Source organism: Panthera leo, chromosome C2 (assembly GCF_018350215.1).
Source record: "Panthera leo isolate Ple1 chromosome C2, P.leo_Ple1_pat1.1, whole genome shotgun sequence".
In the NCBI taxonomy this organism is placed as follows: Eukaryota; Metazoa; Chordata; class Mammalia; order Carnivora; family Felidae; genus Panthera; species Panthera leo.
In genome coordinates this window covers 76985356-77013193 of record NC_056687.1, presented here as the reverse complement: position 1 = coordinate 77013193, position 27838 = coordinate 76985356, and the positions used below count along the sequence as shown (strand labels likewise).

At 36.2% G+C, this 27838-nt stretch overlaps 1 protein-coding gene across 4 annotated transcripts in view; it reads left to right on the top strand.

Annotated features, from left to right (window-relative positions):
- The window catches only part of OSTN (osteocrin), a 231538-nt gene that overhangs the window by 21511 nt on the left and 182189 nt on the right, over nt 1–27838 (top strand). For 3 of the 4 annotated variants that reach the window (XM_042956055.1, XM_042956057.1, XM_042956058.1), the window contains exon 3: nt 10468–10655. The exons of the other annotated variant lie outside the window; for it this stretch is intronic. The gene's annotated coding sequence lies outside the window, so the exon portion shown is untranslated. The remainder of the gene's footprint in view (nt 1–10467; nt 10656–27838) is intronic. 4 annotated transcript variants of the gene reach the window in all.

Sequence of the window (27838 nt, the reverse complement as noted above, 5' to 3'; positions counted from 1 at the left end):
GCCCTTCTGCTAAGGTGACATTTGAGCAGAAGTCCCATGAAAGGGAGGGAAAGAGTCATGTAGATATCTGCACAAGAGAATTGCAGAGAGATGGAACAGTATGTGCATGCCAAAAAGAAGCATTGTTCCTGTGTTTGAGGAACAGGAGGGGGTTAGCATGGGTGGAAGAGGGTTAGAGGCAGGGCAGGGATGTGAGGGATGTGATTTGCTCATGTATAGAAAAATAGCAGACGGTAAGATCATGAAGGACATTGTAGGGCATTTTAAGGATTGTGACATTTAATCTGAATGAGATGGGGAGCCATTGGAGTATTCTGAATAATGGTGAGACATTTGATTTGTACCTTTCACAGATCACTAGGGCTGCTGCCTAGAAAATAGCTTGCAGGAAAGTTGGAAGTCTATCAAGTGGCTACTGTAATACTCAGATGGGAAATAATGGTGACTTGAACAAGGACCGTAGTGGTAGAGATGGTGGTTTGGTTCTGGGTATATATTAAGTTGAGCCATTTGAAATTGATACTATTATAGCTCAAAAATGGTCAAAAGTTAGCAAATTTATATGGGTCCACAGAATAGTTGATGGCTATGCCAAAAATTATCTTGCAATGCATTGGAACTACTGTGTGAGAAAAGGAAGCACATCAAGGTTAATTGCAAGGTTTTTTGCCTGAATGCAAATGGAAGAATCTTTAAAATGGGGAAGACTGCCAGAGAGTGGGTTTTAGAGCACAATCGGCAGGTTATTTTTAATATGTTAAATTTGAGATTCTTAATAGATATTCAAGTAAAGATATCAAGTAGGCAGTTGGATATTTTCGGGTGCTTAGCCAAAGGTCTAAATTGTAGATATAAACTTAAGAGTATCTCGTATGAAAAGTCATCTTTGAGCCATACATCTTAGTCCATTGGGGTTGCAATAACAAAATACTATAGACTGTGTGGCTTATAACAACTGAAACTTATTTCTCACAATGCTGAAGACTGGGAAGTCCAAGATCAAGCAAGGTATTGGCAGATTTGGTGTCTGGTGAGAGTCTGCTTCTTGGTTCATAGATGGTTATCTTCCCACCTGTGTCTTCACATGGTTTAAGGGGCAGAGAAGCTCTATGTGGTTTCTTCTAAGTGGGCACAGATCTCATTTATAAGATTCCACTCTCATTTATGATTCCACTCTAATGACTTAATCACCTCGAAAGACCTCACTTCCAAATACTATTACTTTGCAGATTAGGTTCAAACATGTGGTTTGGGGTGGGGGTGGAGTGACACAAACATTCAGTAGATAGCATTCCACCTCTGATTCCCTAAAAGTCATGTTCTTTTCAGATGCAAAATGCATTCATTCCATCTGAATAGCCCCCAAAATCTTAACTTACAGCATTAACTTTAAAGTTCAAGTCCAAAGTCTTACCTAAAAATCATCTAAATCAGATATAAGAGGGACTCAAGGTACAATCTGTCCTGGGGCAAATTCCCTTCCATTTGTGAATCTGTGAAACCAAACAAGTTACCTGCTTCCAAACTCAGTGGTAAGACAGGTACAGGATAGACCTTCCCACCTCACAAGGGAGAAAAAAAAGTATCAAGTAAGTCCAAAACATAACAGGACAAATTCCCTCTCTAGACCTTAAGGCTAAAGAACAATCATCTTTGGCTGGATGTTCACTGGGAAGGACCTTCCGGACTCTCTGCCAGTCCTGTTCCCAGGGTGCTCCCCAGCTTGGGTTGCAAGGCTATTGGCAGCCCTGTCCTTTGAAAGCTGGGTGGAGGCAGCCATATGTCTTGGCCCATACTCTTAGAGTTCCAGCAGAGAGGCTTGCAGGATGCAGTCCAAGTTGGCTGCCTATACCCTTCAGAGGGCAACCATTGCAGCTGGCTCCCTGAGTCAGCCAAGGGGCTCCAAGGATCACAGCATTTGTACTGGATGGGAGGGAGCAGAGTTTGCAATGTAAGGCCAGACAGCATAGGAGGAACTCACCTATCTTATGAATATATATAGTGAAGATTAGCATTGTGATAAATAATCTTTAGGACTCTGAATTCAAATCCATCTATGCCAATTACTATCTGTACTTAAGAATGCCATTTGATGTGTTTCTATGCTTCAGTTTCCACATCTGTGATATGGGGATATGATGAGTGCTCATGTCAAAAGGTTGGTGTGAGAATTAAGTGCATTATTGTGTTTAATGCACTTAGAATAGTGTCTGGCACAGAGTAAGAGCTATGTATTAGCTCTTATTTAGAGTATGTTATTATTCCCCTAGCTTTTAACAGATAAGGAAGGCTGTATTGGGAGGTTTAAGGCCAATGCTAAGTTAAAATGAAAAACCTATGAGCAACCTCACCTTCATTGATAACATAATAGCATTTCTTCAGGATACAAATCATGATTCACAATTCATCTTCACAATTCTTATAGCTAGGAGAATCAATAGCAAGATGATGGTTTTATATCCAAGCTTTGGGGGACTGTGAGCATCTGTTTCTATGTCTTCATGGTTATTTTGCAGCAAAGCTAGGAGAATCTATCATGGGATGCTCACTAGATTCCAGTTTAAACTGGAATATCATTTACTATTATGAAGATCAAGAAATTATCAAGTTTTGCTGTATACAAGAAACTGTAGTAAACAGGGTTAAAAACCCAAATATCAGTATGGTGGTATTGAGAAAGAACTTTGGAGTCAGGCAGAACTGTAGCTGAGTCCTAATTCCACTGTTGGCTTTGGGGAAAATTACCCAACATGCCTGAGCCTCCGATTCCTCATTTATAAAATAGCAATAATAATAGTGCCTAACTTATAATGTAGTTATATTAGATAATGCATGCAAAACTCTTTGTGTAGTAGCTGACACATAATTACTCACTAAATGTTTGCCTTTAATTGGTTGGGAAAGAGCAACAAAAGTAAAATACATCTAAGACAACTAAAACAAATACAGTGATTAATGAAGACACACATACAGAAACAGGGAGGTTTCAATGAGAAGGTGAGCTTTATTTTAGCAAATAAAGGTGAGCTAGTGTATTTCATTGTAACAAAGATAGCAGCAATGAGGGAGAACTCACAGGGTGTATAATGGTGAAATATTTTGACCAGAGTGAAAAATGTTTGGTGAGAGGGTAGTGAGAAAGAATGTTGGAAATGGTTGATTGGAAATAAATTTAGAGGGTAGTGATAGTTCTGATTTTCTGATAAGGATTTTGGACTTTGTATTAGAATTCTCCAGAGGAACAGAATGGATAGGATTGAGAGAAAGAAATTTACTCTATGGTATTGGCTTCTACAATTGTGGGGGCTGACAATCCCAAAACCTGGAAGATGAGTTGGCAAGCTAGAGATCCAGAAGAGCTGATGTGGTAGGTTCAATCTGAGTCCAAAGCCTCAGAACCAGAAAGGCCTATAGTGTGGCTTTTGTCCAAAGGCTCATAGTTCAAAACCTGAGAGGTGCCTATGTTTTCAGTTTCAGTCTTAAGGCAGGAAAAAATCAACGTCCTACTTTGAAGGCAGTTAAAACAGAAGAACTCTCTTATTGGTTGGGGGAAGGGTTGGGGTCAGCTTTGATGTTCTATTCAGAACTTCAATTGATTAGATGAAGGAAGGCAATCTGCTTTACTCAGTCTACTGATTTTGAATATCAATATCATCCAAAAATATTCATAGAAACACTTAAAATGATATTTCACCAAATATCTGAGCATCTTGTGGCCCAATCAAGTTGACATGTAAAATGAATCATCACACTACCTTTGCCATTTGGGAATCATTGGAAGATTGGAAGCAGGGAAGTATATTCTAAAGAAAATGATGCATTAGGAAGAAAATTAGGGGATGGATTTCTGTGTATTGAAGGATTCATGGAAGGGGTTCTGTGTAGGAAGAGAAGACTATTCTAAAAAGCCTAAAATGAGGTAATGATAACGTCAATATGCATGGAAGGAGAAAAAGAAGAGAAAGAATGTGAAAAGGGAAAGTACATAGTACAATTTGCTAAAAAAATGTATTTTCATATATATGGATTTGACGTACATGGGTCTCTAGGTTTCTAGACTGACTGGTGATCTAATTCATTCATAAAAAAAGCATAAAGAACACTGATTAGAGATGGCAAACAAGGAATGCACATATTACATGTAGTTTTCCATGGTTAATTTTAGTTGACTCTCCAGTAGTCATTTTCTCTATATTTTTCCTTGTTGAAAAACTTATGAAATATTTATTGAGTGCTTCTATGCAGTGTTCTTGTGCCCAAAGGCCAAATAAAAAGCCACACAGAAGCTGGACCCCTCTCTAGCCCCAGAATGTTGAGTTTGATTACTTCAGGTCAATTCTGTTCTTCCTCTCATTTAATAATTTTGGAATAGACCTAGGATGCAGTTTTGGCCAGTTAAATATAAGAGGTAATTTGCTGGGATTTTTTAGGTAAAGTTTTTTGTTTTGTTTGTTTTCCAGCCTTAAGGGATGGAAAGTATTGCTAATCAGAATGGAAAATTAATAAATTGGACTATATTAAAATTAAGAATTTTTATTTCTTAATGATCACAAGATACCATTACAAGATGGGGAAAAAATAGTTCACACAAATGGAGGACATATTTAAAATTTTATCTTTAAACAAACAGCAATTTTAATAAACAAAAAAGTCCTTCTGACTACATAGAAAAAACAACCCAATTGAAAAAAAGGACAAAAGTTTGAATACACACCTTACTACATGATAGTTATAAAAAGAGAAATAATGTATGTCCCCATATAAAATAATGAACAAAAGATTTGTATGTATAAAATTTGTATATATAAAAGCTTTTGTATCTATAAGATCTATAAAAACTTATAAAATCTACACGTATTTGTATAAAATATTTTTCCATATTTATATTATGTTGTATATTATATATGTAAAGTGTTTAGCTTTACTAGTCATCAGGGAAATGCATAATAAAACTATGAAGGAATGCTAACACATACTTACCAGATGGTTAAAGTTTAAAAAAAGAGAAAATAAGTGTTGAAAATAATGTAGAACATTCTATCTTATGTATAGTTAACGAGAATATAAATTAACAAAACATGTTTTTGCTACAGCTACTAAAACTGGACATGTATGCACCTTATCTAGCAATTTTACTAAGTATATATGCATTTATTCACCAAAGAAATGAAGTCATTTGTTTGCCAAAAGACATGTACTAAAATTTTTGTAGCAAAATCATTAGTATTAAATAAAATTTTAAAACTACCTAAATATCCATTTTAAGTCACTATATTCAAACAATGAAATATTATACTAAATGAGAATGAACTGTAACCACATACAATATTGATGAATCTTCTTAACATTGTGATAAATGAAATAAGCCAGATGAACTATAGCCCTACATTTATGTAATATATAAAAACCACAAATTGATATTTGCTATGAGAAGTTAGGATAGTGGTCTCATACAGGGTTGTGGAGATGACCATAATTAGGTGTGGGGAGGGTAGACTTGATGCTTGCTGGGAGCTGATCTCACAGAAATTTTTATGAAAACCTATTGAACCTATCAGATGTATTAGGGTTCTCTAGAGAAACAGAACTAATGGAATATATATATGGAGAGAGCTGTTTAAAGAATTAACTCACACAATTGTGGCAAGTTTGAAATCTGCAGGTAGGAGGATCTGGAGGCTGGAGACCCAGGGGAGAGGTGATAAGGTTTTTGATTCTAAAGACAGTATTCTTTCTTTCTTGGGAGACCTCAATCTTTTAAGGCCTTCAACTGATTGGATAAGGCCCACTCACCTTAATAAAGATAATCTTCTTCAGCCATATTCTACTGATTTAAACATTAGCTACATCTAAAATATCCAGACTGATGTTTGACCAAACAACTGGGTACTACAGTCTAGCTGATAGGAAATTAACCACCATAGGTTATCTCTTGTCAATTTACCCCACACACACATCTCTTTAAATCCTACATAATCTCCAGACAAAGACAATAACAAGATCATATTTCCACCTAACATGATACAGCTATCCTGTGTACAACCAAAAATACCCTTTCCCCAGAAGATGATGGGAAGTCCTTGGGTGATGTTCACTCTTCTCGTTGATATCCAGTAACTTAAATAGTATGATATAAAGTCAATATATGTTCTGTTATATGAGGGAAGAAGAAAGGAAAGAAAATATATTTCCCATACAAATAGAAACATATTCATAATGGAATAAAGAATAAATATTCAAATTACAGATATTGACTCTATAACTGGTCACATGGCTATTGCTAGTATTTAGAACTACCTTCTGTTCATATTCTCTTTGCCTTCAGCAAGCACCTCAGCTGGTCATGGTTCTTTACCTAGAGGGTGATCCAAACCTTTGTTCCCTAAGGATCTGGGCCATTGATAATGTTGCCTGAATTGAGTTGTTGTAGTTTTCCATTGACCATTTTCATTTTCATCATGATATGGTACTGCTAACAGATGTCCTAAGAGATAGCCTGTGTTCCAGACATACTCTTTAACTCCATTGTAGAGTAGCAGTTCAGTTTTCTCCTATTATTCAGGACCAGTCACCCAAAATAGCCATGTGTTCATCCTAATTTCCAGTTCAACGAAATAATTGTTGTGTCTCCTGGTAGAAGCATTCTTCCCTTTGGAACTAAGATCTCTAGAGTAGCAGCACATGAGGTAATGGAGAAAAGAAGCAAAATTTTGGTGGGTCACTAGGAGGTAAACAGTGGTATAGACTCCCATTATAGAATAATGTCCCTCGCATTTCCACACCTTGATTCCTAACTCCATGAATCCTGGCTATGGGAGAAATAGCACCATACATTGGATGCTGATTTAGCACATATGCATCCTTCTGAAGAACCTTGCTTCAGACCTTCACAGTATTTCCACCAAGACCAGTAACTGTGTCTTCAAAAAGGACCATTCCACCACTGTATCAAGCCAGTTACTTGATTATCCAGTGATCAACCAAGATCCTAAGTGTCTGCACTGTGATTGACCTCTAGGAGCCAGCCTAAGATTCGAACAGCATCCCTACCTGACAGTGACACCTCAAACACTAGAGGTACTGGATCTTATGACACAGGTGGTGGCACAGCAGCCTAAATCTGTTGCAGAGCCTTCTCTTGTTGGGGTCCTATTCAAAACAAACAGCTTTTTAGGTCACTAGGTAAATGGACTGGAGCAGCATACTCTGATGGGGAATGTTGTCTCCAAAACCCAAAGAGTTCCACTAGGCACTGTGCCTCTTTTTTGGTTGTAAGAGGGGCCAAATGCAATAATTTATTATTTATCCTAGAAGGGTTATCTCCACATATCCCATGCAACTAAACCCCCAGAAATATCACTGAAGTAGAGGCCCTTGAAATTTTGTCAGATTTGTATCCCATCCTATGACCTACAAGTATCTTACCAACAATCTAGAGTAGTTGCTACTTTTTGCTCAGTAGGTCCAATCAGTCTGTCATCAGTGTTCTAGATCAGTAGAAGGGAAAGGGCAACCAAAATCCCTGTGAACTAAATTATGACCTAGGGCTAGAGAGTTGGTACACCCCTGGGTAGGACCGTGAAGGTGTATTTCTGGCATTGCTAACTGAAATCAAATAGCTTCTGGTGGTATACTGACAAAAAAAGCGTTTTCCATATTAATAGCTGCATACCAGTTACCAGACTATGTATTAATTTGATCAAGCAATGAAGCCACTTCTGGTTCAGCAGCAATTGGAGTCACCACCTGGTTAAGCTTGTGATAGTCCTTTGTCATTCTCCAAGGTCCGCCTGTTTTCTGCACAAGCCAAATAGGCAAGTTGAATAGAAATGTGATAGGAATCCTGTTCAAGTCCTTGATGATAGCACTGAGTTTTACAATCCCTCCAAGAATTCAGTATTGCTTTTGGTTTATTATTTTCTTGGATAGAGGCAGTTCTAATGGCTTCCACTTGGTCTTTCTTACTATCATACCCCTCACTCCATGAGTCAAGGAACCAATGCGTGGGTTGTACCAGTTGCTGAGTATGTATATTCCACTTATGAATTCCAGGATTAGGAAAATGATTATAAAATCAGTTTGGGGACCCACTCTGTGACAAATCTGAACTAAAATTCCATTAATTATCTGATTTCCATAAGCCCTATTCTGAGTGGTAGAACACAGTGAAATTTGGGTTTCCTTGAATTAGTATCAGTTTAGAGCCAGTGTTAAATAATCTGATTATTTTATGTTCCCTAAGGTACAGTCACTTTGGCTGTAGGTACCTTTGGGGAAGGCTAAAAGAAGGATTAATACAAATTTTTGACAGTGTGACAGGGTTCTTCCTCAAGAGAACCCACCCTCCCCTTGACTCATGAGTTTCTGGGTTTATACACTGACTCAAATCTGGGAATTCATTGGTCATGACTCTGTTTTTATTATTTAAGTTAGACTTTTGTTCACTTGACCCAGAACTCTTCTGCTTATACAAATCAAATAAGAATTTATTTTTTAAATTATTTTTCATATTTAAGTCGGTTCCATGCTCAACATGGGGTTTGATCTCATGACTCTGAGATCAAGAATCACATGCTATGCAGACTGAGTCAGCCAGGTGTCCCCCCATCCAAGTAAAAATTTAAAAGACATGCATCTATTTGATACTTAGGAACACTGTGCTCAGCTAGCCAACATTATGTGTTCTCTTCTAGTTAGACTATTCTGATTGCTACTTTGGCTTGTTCTCTCTAGGACAACTACACCTACCTTGCCTTTGATTAAGTGCTTTCACTTGCCCTCTGCTATTCTGAAATCCAATTGTCCCTTTTGCATTTAGATTTCCTGATTCAGTGGTAGCAGCTCCCACTATAATTTCTCATCTGTAGAGAAGAGTGACTATAAAGCTGTTCAAGGATGTTGGGGCTGTGCTCACAAATTTCTCACAGTCAAGCTATGAACTCTGGACCCTCCAACAGTGAGTGAGAAGGTCTTACAGGATAAATATACCTTAACATTCCAACTTCCCTAAGCACTTCTATCCTTTTACCAAGACCGTCTGGCATTTCTTTTTTTTTTTTTTTTAATGTTTATTATTGAGAGATAGAGAGACACAGAGCGTGAGCAGGGGAGGTGTGGAGAGAGGGGAAGACATAGAATCTGAGTATCTCCAGACTCTGAGCTGTCAGCACAGAGCCCGATGAAGGGCTCGAACTCACAAACTGCAAGATCATGACCTGAGCTGAAGTTGGTCGCTTAACCAACTGAGCCACCCAGGTGGCCCTGGCATTTCTACTTAATGTGGTGTAGGCCACCTTTTGGCCTATGTTTCAGCCAACCAGATTCCTTTTTAATCCTCTAAGCCACAACATTACATTCAGATTCTCTGCTTAAATGGCTGATACCAATAAATTCAGCCTGAGTAAATTTTATGTTCCTTCTACCATTATCCCTTACCCTCAATATCCATTGCCACACATATTCTCTGGATTTCTGCCTGTATAAATTGGAAAAAGCATGGCGTTATTTTGTAGTATAATACACCTCTTCATAGGCCACACTTTGTACCTCAATTTTCAGGGCCTGCCGGGACATGAGTCTAGTTATGGGTCTAGAAACTAAGAGCCTCGGGCAGAGGTGAGGAGTACCTGAAGAGAATTAGCAGCATTGCAGTTATTTCATGGGAGACTGTTATGGTTTTCTCAGGCAAAACAGGGGTAATCTTCTTAGATATGGATACCATGGTAGTTTTCACTGGCAAAAGAGACTCATCAGAACTTAAGCATTCAGTGTCTCCAGATTCATCAGGAACTTCCCGTATGTTTCCATTCCCATTTTGAGAATCTTATTCTATCCCAATCAATGCTCTTATTTAAAAAAAAAAAAATTATAGTTACTATTTTTGAGAGAGACAGAGACATAATCAGAAGCAGGCTCCAAGCTCTCAGCTGTTAGCATAGAGCTCGATGGCGGGATCAAACCCATGAACCGTGAGATCATGACCTGAGCTCAAGTCAGCCGCTTAACTGACTGATCCACCCAGGCACCCGTATGCTCTTATTTTAACAGCAGCACTCTGAGGTTGGGAATTCAACTTACATTATAATTCAGCCACTCTTAGGATGAGGCTCTGGGTTTGGTTTTCAACAATTTCAGCTCTGCAGCTATAGGAGATAAGGGTTTCTTTTACGACAGACCCAGAAAACTTCAGGTCATTCATGAGGTACTTGAGTTGACACTTGGAATCCCAGGCTTATCCTTTTCTTTCTCTACTTTGTCCAGCAAAATTAGGAATAACCAATCAATTTTATTATACTCAGTTTGACCAAAGTATTCTAAGGTTTAAAATATACCATCTTCCTATGTGTACATATATACATCCCTCCTGTTTCTGTATGCTTGTGTGTATATATGTGTGTGTGTGTGTGTGTGTGTGTGTGTGTATGAAATTCAATTTTAAAAATGTTCTCAATTCTCTTATTTTTAAAGGCATCAGAGAGTCCCTTTGGTTCTTGAACATTGTGTGTGAGTGTTATTTCTGAAATTGCTGCAGTCATCCTTTAAGAGGGGATGAGTCTTCACAGGTGAAAAGAACCTGGACCCTTCATGACATTGTTGATCATTAAATCAAGCAGCCATCAAATGTCTGATCACTAGATTTCATATTGTATGAAATCGTAAGTATTCCTATTGTGTAAACTTGAAGTTAAGTCTTCTGTTACTTGCATTAGGTCATCTTAACTGATACTCATATCGTTGACAGTTGACAAGAATTATTTGACTCAATACATCTTAGTGCAGAAGAAAACACTGACATATATACCGTTATATGATATATTGTTATAAAGCAAGCTCAGGACAGTGCCAGAACTAGAATCCAGATAATCTTGATTCCAAGTTCATTTTTTTCCCCTCTTCATTATTCAGTGCATGCATATCTTAAATATCCTTCTTGGTTCTGATATCAAGGTCTATTATCTATATGTGCTTGCCTTCAGTTCTTGCCTGACCTGAAACAATGTTTAAAATATTTTTCTAATTAGTAGCTAGTAGTTTCCAGATATGACATTGTCTTGTACCAAAGAGGTTAATTTTTTTCTCCATATTCTGACAATATATAAAATAAAAATTCTGAGTGAACTCATACTGTTTCTTACCTATCCATCTCACAGATGTGTTGTCCAAAACTATCATCTGTTTCACATAGAGCACATCCATCTAGTTCTGTGAAAGTTTCAAAGAATAACCCAAGCTGAACTGAAATTAGTTCTTTGTCACGGCTTTCCAATCTGTCAAATGTGTAGGATGAAAGATGATTGGCAAACAGTGTGGCTTGTCAACCCCCTGAATCAAGCATAGTAAAATCTGAAAAGATAGATATTGTGATGACCAATATTTTCATGTGCCTTCATTGTACATAATAAACATCAAAAAGTTTAAAAAGTCATAAATATTCAGAATAGCTATATAAATTTTGTCATAAATTTTATGTTATTTATTTTAAAAAAAATTTTTTATATTTCTTTATTTTGGAGAGAGAGAGTGTGAGCAGGGGAGGGACAGAGAGAGGGAGATACAGAATCTGAAGCAGGCTCCAGGCTCTGAGCGGTCAGCACAGAGCCTGATGTGGGGCTCAAACTCACAAACCATGAAGATCATGACCTGAGCCAAAGCTGGATGCTTAACCGATTGAGCCACACAGGTGCCCCTAAGTTTTGTCAGAAATTTTAATAAATTTTTTGTCCTATTGAATTTTCCCATTTAGAATCTTCCACAAAAAGGGAATTATAGAATATTAGACATGATTTGAATGTCAGACTTCACTTAATCCAAGCCCATGATTTTAAAGATGAAGAACTGAGGTCTGACAAGGTCCATAATTACAGACCTGGTCAGAGGTAGAGTTGTAACTTGACACTGCTTTTAATCAGTGATAGGTAGAATACCAAGATATTGTTTACTTTGCTCACATTCTTCCAGTTAAGACAAGAGGAAGCCAGGATTCAAATACAAGTTTTTTTGACCCCAAAGTTCACAGTCTCAGCCATGCAGATACTTCAACATGAAATTGTGAGGTTTTAACATTTAGTTATTCCATTTATCATTTAGAATTCATTTAGAAAATCATTGAGTGCCTTTTAAGCTCCAGACATTGGACTATATACTAGGTATACAATTGTAGATAAATAAACGTGGTCTTCAGTTACATTAAATAAAGTATGTAGAGTGGGAAGAGTGTGGAGAGGGTGGAAATTGGAAACAAGATAGTGTTGCCTGAAAAGTTGAATATAAAGTGATGTTTTGTGACCTCGCAGGATTAAGCAAGGAGAGTCTTGGTTTTAGTTTGGGGGAGAGCTAAGAGGAAGAAAAGCAGTACAATGCAACATATCTGAGAAGGTATGGTGTGTGTAAAATGCTGTGAATTAAGAAAGAGCTGTATGTGTTGAATGAACTGTGGCTGGTGCATAGCAAGCAATTGAGCAATGGCATGGAATGAGGTTGGAGAGATAGGAAAATAAAACATGTAGACTCTTCTTTAGCTGAGGAGTTTGAAAGACACAATATCAAAGATTTGAGAGAGAGCAGATGTACAGTCCTCTTGGAGAGTCAGCTGATATATAGTAAGATTGCTAGGCAATGTGGAGAACCTACTTGAATTTTGAGATCATGAATTTAAAGAGCAACTATTTGTGGTAGGTTAATAAATGGTCCCCCAAAGGTATCAGATCCTAAATCCTGGAACCAGTGAATGTTAACTTACATGGTAAAGTTTATGCAAGATGTGATTAAGGATGTTGAATTGAGGAAATTACCTCAGAATGTTCAGGTAGATGATGGCATAAGAGTGAAGCAGAGTAACATTATACACAAAAGAGGAGGAGAAAATGTGACCACAGAGGCCGAAATTAGATGATCTTGCAACAGGGTAGGTAATACCCTGACAACATCTTGAGTTCAGTCCAGTGGTAATGATTTCCGACTTCTGGCCTCCAGAACTGTGAGGGAGTAATTTTTTGTTGTTTTAGTCCAACAAATTTGTGTTGATTTGTTATAGTAGTTCTAGGAAACTAATATACTGTTCTACCTAGTTGCATGATTCTTTCTAGCTGCTCTGGTATATTAATAGAAAGTATGGTTGGTCGAATTATTTTTGTAAGAATGATGGAGGCAGAAAGGAGAATGAAATATTGGGTATTTTCAAAGTAATTGTTGTAGTAAGTGAAACATGGCTTCTATGCTGGTTATGAGGGAAAATGAAGATAAAATGGGGCTGACAGATAATGAAAGCAGGAAGGCATTATGGATTACAGGTGATGAATTTGTTGAAGAACTATTGTTAAGTGTACTTGTTAGCAGTCATTAAATGCTAAATGAAATGAAATTCAATATCAAGTTTAGGGATCTTGTGTTTTGTAAAGCTCAAAACTTAGCACTGAATTACAATTAGTGGAGATTACAAAAAGTGTTGAGAATTGAAGTCTTGACCAAGAAAGCCATTTACCCAGGACACATTAGAAACTTCATCCTGTAGAGTGAAAGTTGAAATATCAGATTCACAGGGATATCTACTTATAAGCTATTGGATTCAAGTATTCATAGAGAAATAAGCCAAAGAATGAAACACTTCAAATAGTTTGGTTCCCTCCATATTCTCTCTCTATGAGAAAAACTGTAAATTTTAATGTTCTCTGATTAAAAAAGAAACAGTGTCCTCAAAAGTAGAACTCAGTGTAGCATTCTATGTCAAAAGATAAAATACTCAAAATGCATATAAAGAAAAAGCACTTTATATTTGGGGTGAGTTGTGTTCTTAATTTTTAGTTGGAGCTTCCTAATTGTTTTCCATAAAATAAAATTGTATTTTACTATAGATACGTGTCGCTGGAATTCTTCATACATAAAATGTTTAGACAGTATGCTCATAAATATAAGACCATCAGATTACTTTTGTTCATAAGCTTTCATTCCAAGTACATTATCTCTGATCCTTAAATCATTAATCATATTCATTAAAGTACTGAACATAGGCCTTAATTCTATGCCAGGTAGCTCAGCTCAATTCAATTCAATATGACATCTGCATACAATACTTAGCATCTATTCTGTACAAGGCCTGTGGTTGACCTGAAGAAATTTTCAGGCAGGACTGATCCTCTGCCCACAACAATCTTACACTTCAGTAAAGGTGAAGCTTAGGGGAATATGATGTTCTCTGGACTAATGATCTCATAAATTTATGCTCCCATCTAGGCCAGCCACCTTCACTCTCCCTGTTACTCCACAGGATCAACCAGAGGAAAGAATTTACTATAAAGCCCATCTAGGGGTTAATATCCTTGAGAGCTAGGAACTACAATGAGTAATCATCTTTACCAAAGGTATTAAGATATTCCTATTCCAAAATAACCTTAGAATGCAAAGTTCTAGTTGGGCTATGGAGTTGGATTCTTATACCATACCCATATTTGAATCCCTTGTTCTACCCTCTGAATAGTTTTTCCCATTCCCAAACTCTCAAAACCTTGTACTATCATCTTTGTATTCAAAGTTCATAGCTGTAAACAGCTATGCTGTTGCTGCTTTTCTATAAGGCATAGTGCCTTGAAATCTAAAATTTCTTTCTGCAATCAATGAGGTACTGAATATTTAACAACCAGCTCTTCAATAAGGGATTGGGCCTTATTTGTAATCTTTGCCAAGTTCTGTGGTGTGAATACTCCCTATATGGCTAATTTCAAACTGCCAACCTGAAGTCACTGAAGGCAGAGTTGGAAAGAGATGTGCAGTAATTCATTATTGTCCAGTATGCCTATCATAAAGATATAATAGGTGTAAGTAATCTTGGGCATAGTAGTAAGAAAATGTAGTAAAATAACTAGGAAGTGATAAGAATGAGTATTGTCACTGTTTTTATTTTTTTATATTTATTAGATTTTAATGTTTATTTTTGAGAGAGACAGAGTACGAATGGGGGGAGAGGCAGAGAGAGAGAGGGAGACACATGATCTGAAGCAGGCTCCAGGCTCTGAGCTGTCAGCACAGGGCCTGATGCGGGGCTTGAATTCACCAACCATGAGATCACGACCTGAGACAAAGTCAGACGCTTAACTGACTGAGCCACTCAGGAACCCCTCCATTTTTAAATATAACTTATTTAACTGTACACTTATTTAATATTGACTACATTTAACAACTGGCCTGAAAACTCCTTAAAATGTTAATAATCAGCCATATCTCAAAATGGTCCTTGTGGTATATGCCCCCCTTTTATATCACAAGTCCCAGTTTTGTTGTTGTTGTTTTGTTTTTGTTCTTTTTTTTTTTGCCATGTTTTGTAAGCGCCTGTCTGAGATCACTTGCTCTGAAAAGGCATGAGGATAAACTTTCTGAGACTTAAACCTTGTATGGCAGAAAGGATTCTAAGATGACCTTCAAATGAATTAAATTCTTGTATAGTCTCCTCTTGAATGTGGGTGGGAAACTGTGACTGACTTCTAACAATGGTGATGGAATAGTCACTCCCATGACTACAAGATGACACTTTAGATGGCTGGAGAAGAATATCCTTTGATGAAGCAGGCTGCCATGTTGTAAGAGGGTCTGTGAGAGCCACATGGCAAGGAACCGAGGGGTGCTAGAAGTGCCAAAATTAGCCCCCAGCTGAAAGTAGAAAGAAAGAGGGGACCTTTGTCCTATAACTTTGAGAAAGAGGAATTCTTCCAACAACCATGTAAATTCATAGAGGACCTGAAGCTCCAGAAAGGAGTATAACCTGGCCAATATCTAGATTACTACTGTGTGAGACCCTGAGCAGAGAACCCAGTTAAGCCAGACTGGGCTCCTGACACAGGGAAGTTGCTGAGTGTAGATTATTTTAAACTAAGTTTGTGATAATTTGTTATGCAGCAATTAAAAAAAAAAACTAATATATTACTTACACTTGAATGAGAACATTTTTGGTGTGGAAATCAAACAGAAAACTAAACTTTTCTCCAGAATTTTGAAATCTTGATTCCTTCCTGTGTGACTAAGTTTTTTAAATAAGTTTTAAATCCTATTCCTTTATAGGCAACCTCTTTTGCCTCTGTAAAAAGCTTTTAGAAGTTTTTTATTCTCATTTTCCTCAAATCCACGAGGACATGTTATTAAAAAATTAACAGCGTTTTTGAACCATGAATCACTACACAACTCAGATTTAAAATGTAAAATTTAATGGTGTTAGTGTATTCATAAGATGGTGCGAACATAACCTCAATATATTTTAGAACACTTCATCACCTCAAAAGGAAACCCCATCTTACTGGCAGCCTTCATTATGTTCCCCCCAACCCCTCCAGCCTTAGACAACCACTCTTTTACTCTATGTCTTACGGATTGCCTATTCTGGATATCTCATATAAATGGAATCAAACAACATGTGGTCTTCTGTGAATGGATTCATTTTACATAATATATTCAAGATTCATCTAGGTCATAGCATTTAGTATACTTCATTTATATTTAGTGCTAAGTATTCTATTATATGGATATATCACATCTTAACCATTTATCAGTTGAGCAGTTTGATTGTTTCTACTTTTTGGCTATTATAAGTAATGCAGCTATGAATATTTGTGCACTGGTTTCTATTGAATATATGTTTTTAATGGTCTTAGGTATACAGACGGGTGAAATTACTGGGTAATATGGTAAATCCTTATTTAATCTTTCGAGAAACTGGAAGAATGCTTTCTCAAATGTTTGCACCATTTTTCATTTTACCAGCAGTTCTTGATGGTTCCAGTTTCTCCACATCCTCACCAACACTTACTCTTCTCTGTCTGATAATAGGCATCTTAGTGAATAGAGAGAGTGGTTTCTCACTGTGTTTTTGATGTGTGTTTTTCTGAGGCTAATGATGTTGTGTATCTTTAAACTTGCTTACTCACCACTTGTATATATTCTTTGGAGAAATATCATTTCAAATCCATTACCCAGTTTTAATTGGGCTCTCTATTACTGAGTTATAAAAGTTTTCTTTTACATATTCTGGATTAAAGTCCTTTATAAATTTATGAAAATGTGTTTCTCCCATTCAGTGTTTTTTTTTCCCCACTCTCTTGACGGTTTCTTTTGAAGCACAATTTCATAAAACATAGCTTTTTTCTTCTTCTTAGTTTTTTATAGTATTAACACTTACATTAGGTGTAAGGTCCATTTCAGTTAACTTTATTATATGGTATGAGGCGGAAATCTAAATTCTTTTCAATTTGGCTATCTAGTTATACCAGCATCATGTGTTAGACTATTTTTTCCTGTTATCAAATTGGGGAACTTTCAGCCAACTGTCTTCTAGTTTTTTAAGCTCTGTTTATTTTTCTTCACTCTTTATTCCCATTGTTTTTCAGATTGGGTATTCTCTCTCATGCTATTTTATAGTTAGTTCAGTGATTCTTTCAATTCAGACATAATCTACTCAAACCTACTTTAAGGACTATTTCCTTTTGGTTATTAAATTATATGTGAAATTACTTTGACAACTTCAGTAATTTCCATTTGCTTCTTGTTTATAATTTCTAACTCTTTAAGGGTATTCACCTTCTGATGAGATATTGTCATGTTAGCTTCCTTTAAGCTTTTCTTAGTTCTTTGAATGTGGTTATAGTGCCTGTTAAGTCTTTTTCCTTTAAATTCTATATCTCCTAGTCCTATCCTGGGCTCCTGCCTCTTTTTTTTTTTCCAGATATATGAGTCATACAGTCATACTTTCCTGTTTTGCATGTGTCATATATTTAAAGTTTGATATTTTAGGGAACCTGGGTGGCTCTGTCAGTTGCACCCCGGACTTTTGATTTTGGCTCAGGTCATGATCCCAGGGTTGTGGGATTGGCCCCAGGTCACAGTATGGAATCTGCTTAAGATTCTCTCTCTTACTCTCTCCCTCTGCCCCTCTCCCCTGCTAGCACACACCCTCTCTCTAAAATAAAAAAAAAAAAAATTAAAAGCCGATATTTTAGGTAATATAGTAATTGTGGATGCTTATTCTCCTTACCCCTTTCTGGGTCTTGTTTTGTTGTGATTAGCTCATTAATCTGTTTAGTGAATTGATTAGACTATTTTAGGGAAGGCTTTCACCCTCTCGGTGTGAACTTGCTGATCTTACTCCTCAAAGTGTGCAGCTAGGGCAAGAGCAGAATCACTCTGGGGTGATGGTGATTTTAACAGAGCTCTCTTTGGCTAACCTTATCTGATCTCTCTGTTAAATTGTCTGCTTACTTTAATATTCCCCTCAATTTTAGACTCCTTCAATTGCTGGCTGATGGCTCTATTGTTTTCAATAATCCCTGGGGCATAAGTGGAATTACACTCTGACACAATTCCAAGCAGGTAGTTTTTGACAGTAGTCTTTAGGGATTTTTCTGACCACACGAGGGCTCATTTTAGCTGTCTCTTTCCATGGTTCTCTCTGGTAAGATAGTTGGCCTATAGTTTAGATTTTGATCTGTCATAAAGCTACCAGCCTCCTCATAATTGCTTAAAAACAAAAACTCCATTTCTTCCTTTTTCTTTTTCTTTTCCCTTTTTATTTCTCCTTGACAGCCATACCTCTGGCACTTCCTAAGAGTTTTGCAGGGAATGTCAGGTCCTGCCTTCACTGCTTTTAGTGCAAGTGTTTTTCAAAGCATACTTTTGTCTGTATGCTCCCATGTACTATATATTAAAAAATATAGATTTAAGCTATAAATGACTCTATCCTTTTGTAAAACTTTTAAAGAAGAGGGGAATTTATTTCAACAATGTCAAATTGCATGCACGGGCACCCCCCACACACAAACTCACTCTCTCTCTCTCTCTCTCTCTCATAATCCTTCATTTCTCCTCTAAATGGAATTTGTAGACCCCTGAGAAAGTTAAGGGGATTTCACTTATGGAATGGATGTTCCAACATAATACTGTGAGTCATTGAGAAAATGCCATTTTCATATGGTTGGCTAAAGGAACAATTTTTAAAATTTGAGGCATTATTTACTACATTGATGCACCAATATTTTGGAATGTTTATCTTAGTGCTTTGAATGAAAAAGAAGGTTACATTAAGACATTGAGGGTTTGGTAGAGAAATAAAAAGAGAAGTTAAGGTTATATGACAAGGAGCTTAGAATGGGCTATTGAAAAGAACCAAAGAAAATGTCATAACGGAGTCGACGGCAGCCTGCTCTAGTCCCTGTCCAGGGACTTTGTTTCTTTTCACTAGACTTTCATGGATAATTTATAGGGGGAATGTAGTCCCGATATCTACCCCAGGTGGTTTGGAATTCAAGATATATTTGTCTTGAGACGATTCAAAATGATGAGCTTAAATGAGAGAAAAAAAATGGATAAAATCACTTACATAGAGATATATGTGGGAAGTGGTATTTTAATAGTGACATATCATCCTGAAACCTAGGGCACTATCCAGAGGATGAGGCTGGTGACCACAGTTGGAAAAGGTAATGTAATGTGTGTGTGAATGCATGTGCGCGTAAGAGAAAGGGCATATGTGTATTAGAGGTAGGGTGAATGTGCAGAAACAGCCTGAAAACATTAGAAAGAAAACCACAAAGTCAACTCTGAAATGGTGTTGAGTATGGATGTTGGAATTCTCACTTATTCCCCTATCCCCATTATTGAATATAAAAACTAAAATAAATGAGGATCACCTGCCCCTTAGAACTGATACAAGTACACTTCATCACTGCCCTTCCTCTTTAGCTCTAGCATCTAAGCCCACTTACAAAGTTTTATTTTTCCATGTCTCTTAGACCCAAGTTCTTTGATTCACCTTAATGTCAGATAAAATGTAGAAATTTAGAAAAGCTCCAGTTCTTACTGTTTCTCCTGAGACCTCTGTGGCCCATGTGTCCATACCTTTAGACATCAGGTGGGATCTCCATCTTGATTCAGCTATTTTGTGAATGTTTTTATCTGTCCCAAGGGATCTTACTAGAGAGCCATAGGTAGTGCCTACCAGTTACCAAGTAAATGTCATTTGGATTAAAACATTCTCTGAACTAAACCAGTAGAAGTAAAAACTACTCCTATGCAACATTTCATTCTCCTATCAGTAATTCTAACCATTTTACTTGTTAAGGATTTCTAAGTGAGTAGATTCACCAGATAAATTATCTAAATTTCATACTCTGCATTCAAATCACTTTATCAAAGAAAAGGTAGTATGTTGGATTATTTGGTTTCTTCTAAACTGTTTTTCAAATAAACTATGAAATGGCTCCACCATGTGGTTGAAGTATGCATTTTGTTCTCAGAAATCTAACAAACAATTCAGTGAGACAGACTAGTTAATGTCATTTATTCATTCAAAAAAAACATTTATTGAGACCCTACTCTGTGTTGGGTATGCTCTCGGCACTGGAACATAATAAATGAAACAAATGCAACCTCTAACTCCTTACATTTCACGTTCATTTCACCTTTTCGTTGGTTAAGCACACTCGATCAAACATTAAAATAAATACAAAAGCATATTTTTTTCAATTGTTTTTATTGGTATAAGAAAAAGAATGCAGGTTAGATTTTAGTTCTGGCTTTGTCATTGACTAGCTGTGTAAAAATACTTTCTATACAAGGCTAAGCTTTTTAGAAGTTGTTCCAGATAAATGGCTCCTAATTCTCATAGTACCATAAAACAATGAGGATGTTTTGCTTGAGTGGGGGGGGGGGGGGCAGGGGGAGGGGTGCAACAATAACATATACTAACTCATTCCAAAGTTTCCCTGAAAGCCTGGTGGGGGGGGGCGGGTTACAGCCTCCTTGAATATTACCTATGGTCTCAATGGGTCTACCTATAAATAAAATTAAAATATATTGAATTAGATTTTTTTCTAGCACCCCTTCTAGCTATAACAATATTTGGCTCTTATAAATAATTAATAAAAGAACCAATCCCAGGGTAGAGCTAGAATTTATATTCAAGTCTCCTGTCTTCTGAGCCCTTCTAGTACATCCACTGAATGCTACAGTTGCTGAATTAGAGCACCTATCAAAAGCCCTCTCACATTTGAAGTCTTTATTCAGGCTCTTCTAGATAACTAACATCAGACAGAAAATTTGCCTTTTTCCCCTCTATTTAAATTATTATATTAATATAAGCTATCATTTATTAAACCCACATTTAGCATCAGGCATATTTCTAAGTAAACTCTTTTTTTTGTTTGTTTATTTTGAGATAGCAAGAGAGAACTAGCAGGGGAGGGGCAGAGAGAGGGGAAGAGAAAAGAATCTGACAGTGCAGAGCCCAATGCTGGGCTCAATCCCATGAACCATAAGATCATGACTTGAGATGAAATCAGTTGTCAGACAGATGCTTAACTGACTGAGCCACCCAGGTGTCCCTCTAAGTAAGTTCTTTAAATGCCATTATCTCTCAGCATCTTAGAAAGAAAAACCTAGACACACGTAACTATAGTTCAGTGCACAGAGCACTAAGATTTAGGACGGAGGTTAGAGCTTGTTCAATGCAATGGCAAGTCATCATGTGAGCTCTGGAATAAGACTATGGGTTCTTATTCTGGATCTATAATTTACTGATTGTGTGACTTTGGATGAACACTTTTATGAGCCTCTCTGAAACCTTTTATAAAGTTAATTACATGACAGTTTTCACCTATAAGATTATTACACTTGATTTGTGACCATCTAAGAGAAAAGATAAATTTTTCTTTGCTAGATTTCCCCACAATGTAATCTCAAATGTATTGTCTATACAAGAGAGGAACACTTTGACCATGCCATCTAAATGTTGGGTATTTCACCCTGGGTTCTCATTAAATATTAATGGGGGAATTTGTGAATGTTTACTGAGTGGGAACATGAGAATAGCTGAGAAGAAAATTTTGCCTTCCAAAGGAAAGCTTCTAAATTCAAATATAGTCAGATGTGGGAGACACAGTCAAACTAATATGCTCTATATTTGTGATTTCTTCAGATAATTTTCTGTCTTGTTTTTTGGTGTGTCCAATTGGACAACTGCATCCATTTTTTTAAGGGACAATTTCCTGACAAGACCATAAATTGATTTTCAAAGGTTATAAAGTCCTTCATAAACTAAGGAGGGACAGGAAAAAGGAACTTCAGTAGGCTGAAAAATGGTTTCAGACAGTTCCATAAAAATAGTATACTATGAAATGCCTAAATGTTATTTAGGCTGAAATAGGGCTATAACATGGCAGGACAGCTCTAGGGTAGGAGGATGTTAAGGTAGAAGTCTTTTCTACTATGAAGGTTAGCTTTTATATAAATATAGAGTTTCATTATGTTTTTTTTTTTCCTAACTCAAGTGCCTTCCTTGACTTCTGTGAGCATCTGCAAGTATCCTAAGAGAACATGGTGTGTGTAGTTGGGATGTGGGGGAAGGCATGTAAACCCCAGTATGTTGTGTTGGATGAAAGTGGCGCCCTTACAAGTGGTTTTCCATCCTCTTTTCTCTCCAGTCTCCTTTCTACAGTGCCAGAATAATTTTTTTAATTAATTTATTTACTCTGAGAGAGAGAGAGAGTGCACATGTGCGAGCAGGGAAGGGGCAGAGAGAGAGGAAGAGAGGGAATCCCAAGGAGGCTCCACACTGTCAGTGCTGAGCCTGATGTGGGGCTCAATCCCACCAACCAGGAGATCATGACCTGAGTTGGACACTGAGCCTGAGCAACCCAGGAGCCCCCAAAATAAACTTTCTCTTGCAAACTTTGATCGTGTTACACCTCTCCAAAACAAAAAACAAAACAAAACAAAACAAAAAACAAAAAACCATTGCCTTTGAATTAGGGTAAAACTATTCAGCCTGGCATTTAAGAGTTTTGTCAGTGAAACCACTGTTTGTTTCAGTGCCATTTCCCCCAATTTCCCTCTCAGTACCTTACATTCCAGCCACCTTTCCTTTCACTCTCCCTGATCACACCTCCACATTTTTCTTCTCCATGCTTAGACCTTTATTTCAAAGACTATGCTCTTTCCATAATGAAACACTGCCTTCTCTTTCAGTAGGACTTTTCTAATATTTCCAACTTGTCTAATTCCTCCTTCTGTTTCTCATTTATATTTAAAATCTACATAATACCCTTATAGTATTTAAATGAAGAAATCCAGCTGGATAATGTTGACTCATAAAGGTGTGTATATCTTTATTTTCAGTTTTTAATTTAGCTTAAATAAACACTTTGGGTACAGTATATAGCACAGTATACCACGCATGAAGAATATTATATATACTTCTAAGGAAATTCAATTAAACTAATAAAATTGGGTAGGATATTTAGATCATGAAAGTAAACTAAAAAGATACCAGCAGGAGGCATCCCCACCTGTACCTCCGGATACAGACTTTCTATTCAAACTCCTAGAGCATACTAAGCAAGTCAAACACATCCCATTTGCTCTAGAAGCAGCAGGGCCACCAATGGCAACTCCTACTGAAAAAAGAAATACTGTGTATTTTCCACTACTCAGAATTATGGAAAACTCTTCCTGAAAGAGAAGGTTCTCTTGCATATTTATTTTTAAATGGTTCTTGCTCCCTTGGGTGGAATCTCAGATTCACAGATATCTATTTTTTCTGGAATTGATTTTTTTAATTTAAAATTAGCTTTACTGGGGTCTAACTTACAATAAAATTCAGCAATTTTAAGGGTAGAATTCAGTGAATTTTGATAAATATTCACAGTCCTGTAACCAATCACTACCCAAATTATTATACCGGGTCTCTCACTCATAAAGTTCCTTAATAGTTGTTTTCAGCCATACCCTGTCCTCCCATCTGGCTTATGGCAATTCCCTGTTTTCAGTCATGATAGTTTTGAATGTTCTAGAATTTCATATAAATGGAATCATATAGTACATGTTATTTGCATTTGGGTTCTTTCATTAAGCATAATGCTCTTAAAAGTAGGGGTTTTTGCATGTATCAGTAGCCCATTTCTATTGCCGAACATTATTCTATTAAATGTATTCCCCACAATTTGTTCATTTGTGAATTGATAAGACATGGATTGTTTCCATATTTAGAACTATTATGAAATAAAGCTGTAATGAGAATTTCAGTACAGTCTTTGATCATCTATTTCCATTATTCTATGACAAATATCCTGAAGCTTACACCATGATTTTTAACCTTTTTCCCCCTAATATAAGTATTTTAATGCTATAAATTTCCCTCTCCTTCATTTTCATGCTCTAAATTTTGGTTCTCATTTTTATTCAACATATTCACCAGTAGCGCCTGTGATGATTATATATTTCCATTACTCTATGACAAATATCCTGAAGAGCTTACACTATTGATTTTTGACCTTGTTTTTCTTTTACTAATATAAGGATTTTAATGTTATAAATTTCCCTCTACTTCATTTCCGTGTTCTAAATTTTTGTGCTCATTTTTATTTAATGTATGTTCTAGTAATGCCTGTGATAATTTCTTTAATTCATGGATTATATAGATTTGTTTAATCTCCAAATATTGGGGAAATATTCCAGATAGCTTTCTGATATAGATTTCTACTTTAGCTTCACCGTGGTCAGAGAACATATTTTGTATGACTTAAGCTCCTTTAATTTACTACAATTTGTTTTACAACCAGAAATAAGTCTGATTCAGTGAATGGTCCATGTGCACATGAAATTCTTGATATTCTGTTGAATTTTGGATAGAGTGATCTATAAACGACATTCAGGTCAGGTCATTCAAGTTTTCTACAGTATTATTGATTTTCTCCTTTGTTCTATTGATTAGGGAGAGAAAAGTTTGAAAACTTCAAATAGGATTTTGATTTCTCTTTCAACCATTTTGCTCTTTGCTTTCTATTTTTCCTTTTTTTTATGTTTATTTTTGACAGAGAGGGAAAGGGAGACAGAGTGTGAGCGGGGGAGGCACAGAGAGAGAGGGACACACAGAATCTAAAGCAGGATCCAGGTGACAAGCTGTCAGCACAGAGCCAGATGCGGGGCTTGAACCCACCAACTGTGAGATCATGATCTGAACTGAAGTTGAATGCTTAACTGAGCCACCCAGGCATTCCTAAGATATCTTTTATATTTATGTATTTACCATTTCTGATGCCTTTTATTGTATGTCGTGCATGTCATTTTACTTCTGTCTGAAAAACTTTAACATTATTTTCCCTGTTTAGGCATAATGACAATGAATTGTCTCACTGTCTGAAAAAAAGCCACCAGTTCTGAAAAATATTTTACTGTTTTGTTTTTCCTTTAGTACTCCAAAGATGTATCTACATTATCTCTGGCTTTCATAGTTCTTATGAAAGTTATCTATCATTCATATTTTTTTTTGTATGTAATACACTTTATCTGGTTGCATTTAAGATTTTCTCTGTATCACTGGTTCGAATAAAATCATCATATGCTTTGAAATGAGTTTCTTTGTGTTTGGTTTTACTCGGGATTAATTGAACTGCACTTATCTCTAAGTTTATAGTTTTCATCAAATTTGGGAGATTTGGGGTACTATTTCTTTAAATACTTTTTCTTTCCCATTCTTATACCTCTGAGTGTCTAGCCATATTTCATTTATTTTTAAAATTTTTATTGATAAAATAGCTAGCCTTTATTGGATGCTTTCTTTGCATCAGGTACCAACAAAGGAGATTAAATACATTATTATTATTTTATGCTCAGTGTATCTAAACTGAGAACAAAACCGTTTTACCCAATCCTTTCACTTCCCCTCCCCACTTTCTACCTCCAGCAACCACCAATCTGTTCTCTGTATCTATGAGCTTTTTAAAAATTGTACTTATTTTTAGAGTCCACTTGTATCATACAGTATTTTGTGTTTCTTGCCTGACTGACTTCACTTAGCATAATGGCCTCAAGGTCCGTTCATGTTGTTGTAACTGGCAAGATTTCATTCTTTTTTATGGCTAAATGATATCCCATTGTGTATATATACTGCAATTTCTTTATTCATCCATTGATGATGCTTAGGTTGTTTCAATATCTTGGCTGTCATAAATAATGCTGCAATGAACATGAAGGCACATGTATCTTTTTGAGTTAGTATTTTAGTTTTTGTCATATAAATATTAATAAGTGAATTTGCTAAACCATATGGCATTATATTTTTAATTTTTTGAGTAAACTTCATACTGATTTCCATAGTGGTTACACCAATTTACATGCCCAACACTAGTGCACAAGGGTTCTGTTCTCTCCACATCCTTGCACACTTGACATTTATTCTTTTTTGATAATAGCCATTCTAACAGGTATGAGGTGATATTTCATTGTGATTTGGACTTGCATTTGCCTAACAATTAATGATGTACAGCATCTTTATGTACCAATTTGACATCTGTATGTCTTCTTTGGAAAAATGTGCATAGATTCTACCCATATTTTAACTAATTTTCTGTAGTTATTGAGTTGTATTAGTTCTCTCTATATTTTGGATATTAGCCCTTTAACAGGTATAGGATTTGCAAGTATTTTCTCTTATTCAGTGGGTTGCCTTTTCATTTTGTTGGTTTCCTTTGATGTACGGAACCTTTTTAGTTTGAGGTAGTCCCATTTGCTTATTTTTAATTTTGTTGTTTTGCTTTTGGTGTTAGATACAAAAAAAAAAAATCATTGCCAAGACCTATGTCAAGGAGCTTACTGCCTGTGTTCCCCACTCCCCAGGAGTTTTACAGTTTCAGGTATTACATTCAATTCCTTAATCTATTTTGAGTTGATGTTTGTGTATGGTGTAAGATAGGATAGTGGTTTAGTTTCATTCTTTTGCATGCAGCTGTCCAATTTTTCTAATAATATTTGAGAAGACTCCCCTTTCCCTGTTGTAAATTCTTGGCTCTTTTGTCATAAATTAATTGACCATATATGCATGGGTTTATTTCTGGGCTCTCTATTTTGCTCCATAGATCTATATATCTGTTTTTATGCTGATATCATATGTTTTAATTGCTATAGCTTTGCAATATCGTTTGAAATTAGGAAGCATGATACTTCCAGCTTTGTTTCTTCTCAAGATTGTTTTGGCTACTCTGGGTGTTCTATAGTTCCATTCATGTTTTAGGATTGTTTGTTTTATTTCTGTGAAAAGTTATTTTGGAATTTTGATAGGTATAGCATTAAATCTATATATCACTTTGGGTAGTATGGACATTTTAATAGTGTTCTTCTAATCCATGATCACAGAATATCGTTCCATTTATTTTTATCTTCTTCATTTTCTTTCTTTAATGCCTTATAGTTTTCAGAGTATAGGTCTTTTGCCTCCTTGACTAAATTTATTCCTAGATATTTTATTCTTTTTGAATCCATTGTAAATGGGATTCTTTTTTTCAAATTCTCATTCTGAGAGTACATTATTTGTGTATAGAAATGCAAAATCTCTTTTTGTATTGATTTTGTATCTTGCAACTTTATGGAATTCATTTAACAGTTTTGTTGGAGTCTTTAGTGTTTTCTATGTATATAATATCATGTCATCTGTAAATAGTGACAGTTTTATTTCCTTTCCAATTAGGAGGACTTTTATTTTTCTTAATTGTTCTGGATAGGAATTCCAACACTATGTTGAATAAAAGTGGCAATAAGGGCATCCTTGTTCTGTTCCTGATCTTACAGGGAAAGTTCTTAGCTTCTCATCAGAGTATGATCTTAGCTGTGGGTTTGTCATATTTTGCCTTTATTGTATTGAACCACATTTCCTCTATAGCCACTGTGTTGAGAGTTTTTATCATAAACAGATGTTGAATTTTATCAAATGCTTTTTCTGTATTTATTTGAGATTATCATATTGTTATTCTTCATTTTGTTAATATGGTGAATCATATTGACTAATTTGTGGATGTTGAACCATTCTTGCAACCCT